Here is a 6,438-nt window from a genome sequence, read left to right as displayed (position 1 = left end):
CACACACACACACACACACACACACACACACACACACACACACACACACACACACACACACACACACACACTGTGAGAGAGACACTTGCAGACATAAAGAGGCAGGAAGACAAAGGACCAACTTTTCCAGGAGACACTCTTATAGCTGCAGTGCTAATGCAAGCATCTGCCACTGTCTGGTCTGCGAGGTCTGTCCCACCTCACTTTTTACTGCAGCTACCCTCTCACATACACAACGTTGGGAAAAAGAGGTGGCAGACCTTTGTCAAGTGCCCCTTTCACAAAGCAGCCATTGTGGAACGAAGCTACGATCAGAATGATAATGTGGACTATGGCTGCTGTTTACCAACAGGTCTCCTGCAGCTGCACCAACCTGCAGCCTCTGAGAGGGCCGCGAAAAAGCCATCCATGTGTAAAGGTGCATATTAGTTTACTTGAGGTTCCTCCATTAATAACTACACCTGTAAGACTTAATTTCAACATTCTCATCATAATTCACAGAGGTGAATATTTATAACTATCAGATACCAAATAGTATCCAAATACATTTTCAACAGACCTTAATCTTCAGCAACTAGGCTTAAAGCTTTGTTGGTGATTTGTAATTACAAAGGATAATATTAATTCAAATCTACAAATCAGTCTGAGTCAACCACACACACGTACAAACAAATTTAAATCTGTGAATAAAAGGCATTTTAAAATGAACTAATAAATCTGAATTACACATGTGCTCTGTGTTGGTAGTTGTACAGTATTGTGCTGTACAATATGAGCTCCTATTATAGCTCAGCTTCACACTGGCCCCTCCCCCACATTGCTTGTCTAATTACAGCATGGTTCCTAATAAAGGAACAGTTCCCCTTTTATTTATCAAGCCACTGCACTGGCTCTTCAAACCAATGCTTATCTGTGTCATGGTAAAGACAGAATAACATTTAAACAATGATTGATTGATGATTCTCTTAACAAATGCATGTGGCATGTGTTCAGCAGTCTGAAAACATAAATAGTCTGAATATAAAACACACAAAGGACTCGAAACTCTTTGACTGCTTTGAATGTAACATTCTGATATCAATAACTGCATTATATTAATATTTACTAATTTTGAATCATTTGGAAACAGTCAAACACTGAGGAATTTATTTTAGGATTTTTTTTTTCTCATGGAGGGAGTTTGCATTCTCTAATTTAAAACTTACACATGGGGGTGGGGGGGTTGTAGGCTGTTTTCAGCATTTCAATATTTTAAATATACTGTAAGTGCAGGTTTAGGTTCCATTCAAGTGATCACCTTTAAATGATGCCTATAGTAACCAGTTACTAAATGCTAAAAGCAAAAAACTGTCTCTCTCGTCACATAACCCATCCATAGTTTAAATCTTCATGTAGACTTACATCTTGTTCAGCAGATCACAGTGGGTGGGGGACACGCTGAGTGTTGCTGTGCCTTTAAATACTCTCTTTGCTCCCCTCGTTTCTATGCAATTATGTTAATATGCAGAGCTTGTCTGGCTGCTATTCATTATCGGCTGGAGTTGCCTGATTGTTTCCTTTATTTCCCACCTTTGTAAAGCCACTCCTGTTTTTTTTTTTGGGAGGCCTGCTTTATCCCACAGCAGCGATGGTCAGGGCCAACAGAGAGCGCTAATGTTGGATAAAGATTTTCTGTAACCTGCAAGAAGCCTTTAATTTTTGCAGCACGTCATCCTGTCTGTCTGTGTGTGTGTGTGTGTGTGTGTGTGTGTGTGTGTGTGTGTGTGTGTGTGTGTGTGTGTGTGTGTGTGTGTGTGTGTGTGTGTGTGTGTGTGTGAGGGTCATGCTCACAGTTTCAACACAGGCGGAAAAAACAGACCTGCCTATAAGTGAGTATAGCCTATTTTCTGCAGGGTAATTATTCTGTGTCACATAGCCATGCTGTTTTCTTTTTCATGATATGATATACTTCATTGTGTTTAACTGTGTAGCCTATACTGTGCCTGCTAATGCTCCTACATATTAACCTATGCATACATATAATATATTCTATTATAGTCTATTATCTCTGATCAACAAGAACACAATTCTGAGGAGCAGATCGTCATGCCAGAAGAAGCGACAAAGACCAACATTTAGAAATATTTCAAGACTGAAAACAAAAATGAGGAGGTTGTTTTTACACTGCAGTCCTTTATAAAGTGTGTAGTGTTTGTAAATGTGAGCAAATTATAGAAAATGGACATATGAGGAGAAAGATATACGTATTTCCCTGCATTTTAAGCCTGACACAAATGGCCATTAATTAGGTATAAATAAGCTCCTGCCGTTTGGCCTGTGTAGGGCCTGTTTGTGCTTCTCTTTTCTTAAATAGATGTATTGGCATCTGTCCATACTGATGTATTTGTATGTGATACTATAACATCTTGTCTTGCATCCATTTAACTTCACCTCTGTCCTGATGCTACAGTTCATGTTTATTAATCCACAAAAACACGTTTCAGGGTGAAATAATATATTCACCTCTCTGTTATTAAGCTCAAGGTTTGATTTGAGATTTTGTTGAAATAATAAATTGATATTTATCCTTATCTATCCTTACTGTTTATGGGACAAACTCATGTTGGCCTTAAAATTCTGATTAATAATGAATCCATTAATTAACAATGCATAATAGGAATTATTAGTAGTACTATACAAGTATAACAACAGTCTATGATGTTGCCTATATGAGTTTCAGACTGTTGTTGTGGCTTTAAACTCACTGCTTCATAAAGCAGTTCAGAGGAAAATGTTTCATATGGTTTCAGCCTACTTATTATATTTTTAAATTGTTATTATTTAAAAAAAAAAGATAATTTCTGTCAATTTAAGATAGTATTTTGGACTCTTTATTTAGTCTGAGAGTGCAATATGATATTTGAGAGTAAAAGTAAATATAAATGAACGATAAATATATAACAGAATACATAAATAAATAAATACATCTGTAAAGCTTTTAAAACTATAAGGATGTGTTTTTTATTATATTTTTAAGGTAGTAAATTTTATTTTAAATTCTATTTAATTCAAGAATGTTTTCACACTCCGTACGGTAGATGATAAGGAGTGTAGTCACTGTGTGGTCACGGTGTCTCTGAAAGGTGAATGACAGTTTGTAGCAGTCTTTATTACTTTAGATTGTAAAATGACAGTTTAAGTGCAGTATTTAGTGGCCAATAAAATATCTTTGACTGTATTTGTTGGTTTGTTGCTTGTTGCTGTATATCTGATAAGTGATGTTAGACTGTAATTTCTTTATCATGTAGTATCTCGGTGTACCAGCAAACAGCTTTGATGTAATCTCCTGTCACATCAACCACTGCTTCACTGATTTCATTCATTCAACAGCAGTTATACGTACACTGACTCACTGACTGACCTTTGAAGGGCCACAGAAATGTCACCTTACTAATTAGTTACATCTCTAGTTAGTGAGCTCACACCCGGAAAAGAGACTTAAGCGAGAAGACCTTAAAGACGGCGGTGATTAGAGTCTGATAGACGGCTAACGATGGACAAATTAACGCGGCCCGGCTTTGTGCCAACACAACCATTTTAGGCAGCTGAGAGACTCTGTCAAGATGGCTTCCATACAGACAACATGATGTTCTGGCAGTGAAGGAGGCTGCGCTCTAACCTGCATGTGCTTTAATCACAGGACGAGGCCTTTCTGCACAGTAAAGATGCTCCATGGTCATTTAGATTTAGGAAAATATTTTATTGTTTCTTCAAAAAGGTTGTAAAAATAATACTGCTGCATAATTTGCATTTTTAAATTAAACTATGTCTCATTCAGGTGTGTGTTTCATTTTGTTTTTTGTTTAGGAAAAAAAAGCAATAATAAAAACTATGCCAAAGGGCATTGTTTGGTTCATGTGAGCCTTTTGAAGCTTTCTTTTCTTGGAATTGTGAAACTGTAAAACAGTTTTCAGTAGCCTACATTTTTTGCTCAGATATTCTAATTTAGTGTTAATATGCAGGATTAATGAGGCTATACGCAGTTAATTTCTATCTTCATAAAACAGCAGACAAATATAATGTCATGCTTTGATGCTTAAAATATGAAGACAGTGAAGAGGTTTCTATAAAATCAGGATATGAGTGAGCACATAAAACTTAAAGGATGTTATACACATCTTATATCGACAGCACACATTTTAGTATTTCAGTAAATGTAGAAGAAGAATTATGAACTGAAACACACATTATTCATTTTAAAATATAATAAGTCAGTTATATTAGAATCATGTTATACTGTATAAAGCTTTACAGTTTAAAGTGAGAGGCCCTCTAACCAGGAGTTGGAGTACAGGAACTTTAGTGAAGCAACAACTCAGTACTAGTAAAAAATAAATTGTATGAGGTATTGAAAGTCTGTATCTCAAGGTAGCATTCATGAATGTTTGAATAAATTAGTACAACAGGTTTTGAATTTTTAACCTGAAATATGTTTTCTATATAAAACATTTCTGATTTTGACTTTGTGTGTGAATGATTATACTCAAGTCATACATGACTAAATAATCCTTTGATATGTAAAATCTAAGTAATTAAACTTGCAATGAGCTGAATCAGCAGCAAAAGAGGGCACTTGTTTGTGTAGTTGTGCACAGATACATGTAAGAAATGGGAATAAAATAAAAAGATGTACTTTTCTGCCTCAATGTGGCAAAAAAGCCAAGGCCTCTGGCAAAAGTGTAAATTAATTTGCATGTTCAGATTAATAAAACGGTAATGTGGACCTACCTGAAAAGACAGCATGTCCTCTTGTGTTAGTGTTTTCATTTTGTTCCTCTCATAAACACAGGGAGTCGAGGGTTTGGAGGTCATTCCTACTTTCGGTTATCTAGCTTTATGATGGATGATTAACACTCATACAGCTAGATAACCAAAGACAGGAACAGGCTCCGATATTTACAATAACAGCAAAAGGTAAGTCTGTGGCTTCCTGTGAACAAAGAACATTATGGAGTTATAATACATTCCTGATTACAAGCTTCATTTAGCTGAAAGGTACAAATGACTGTAATTGCCATAGTGAAATGTATATTGTAAAAAAACATTTAAACCGCAACCTTCAAATTTCTTTCATGACTCAAATAAAACATTTTTGTTAGTTTTTTAATCACACTTGTAAATAGTTATTTCATTTATATTTACTCAATTCAAAAAATAGCTTGAATAACTTTAAAATATATTGCTTCCTCTGGCATTCACATCCAATCTCTATGTGTACTAACAGCAGTTAATTTAACTCAATAGCAAATATGGTAACTAACTACTAAAACACGTGAAATGTGGTGATGTGGCTGCTTCCAAGCATTTTTGGAAACTTTTGTTGCAGGGCACTCTGCCACACAACAGTGTAATTAATTCATGAATTAAAAGAAATAACAGATATAATGCTCACATGACTGTGTTCTTGTTTTGGGGCTAAATACTTCCTGATTCCCACAAAAAAAACCTCTTCAAATCTTCCCCAGGAAAACTCACTCTTTAATCAGCTCCACATGATAATTTAAAATACTGTGAAAGTTGAGTTTTGCTTAGAATGAACTACCTTTACAATTACTAAACATAAAACGTTCACAAATCTTGTGGACATGGACACTGTCAGGGAGCATGTAGGCCTACTGTAAGTGCTTCTGCCTCATTGCAATTTATTGAACATGACATTGTTCATCAGTCACCTTTGTTACTTTTACAACTATACATTGCTGCCTTACTATTATTGTTATGATTCCATTATCATGCTGTCACCCGTTTAGTGTATCCTGAACCTTCAGGGTTAATTTTAATTTTTACCAATAAAATTAAATACAATTAAATTTAAGGTTACAGCTCTACATTTAAGATATAATATACGTTTTCTCAAAATAACCTCATGCTGAACTCACGCTCCTCTTTGTCATTACGTTTGACGTCAGTCGTTTTAATTGGGAAATAAATGCAGTGACAAGGCATGCGTCACTTTCTTTGTATATCAAGGAGAGAACTCTCACAAATATTAATACAATAATTATTTTTAAAAATCACAAATGAAGACCTTCAAGATACAGCAGACCTGATGCTACCTTTATTGTGTGTAAACTGGTTGATTTTGCTCAAGCAGATGAACTAATACACATTCAACTATAAAGTGTGAAGTTGCTATTATTGGCTCATTATACTGGAGAGTTTGTGAATGTCTCTTGATAAAATACAAGCCTGCAGGCCAACACATAATAGCATTATTGTTAGAATAAATGGCCTAACGTTGTCTTTGTCAGATGGGTTAAACCATATCTTATAGATTTACTTCACGTGCAATTTTAATGAGAGGAAATTGAATTTGTTCTCAGTCTATAAGCGTCCTCACGATTTGACTCATCAGAATTGAACATAATACGGTTAAATGCATGCAGAATGTCTACAACA

The sequence above is a fragment of the Scomber scombrus genome, chromosome 1 (genome assembly GCF_963691925.1).
Source record: "Scomber scombrus chromosome 1, fScoSco1.1, whole genome shotgun sequence".
Lineage (NCBI taxonomy): Eukaryota > Metazoa > Chordata > Actinopteri > Scombriformes > Scombridae > Scomber > Scomber scombrus.
Note: the sequence above shows the minus strand (reverse complement) of the source record.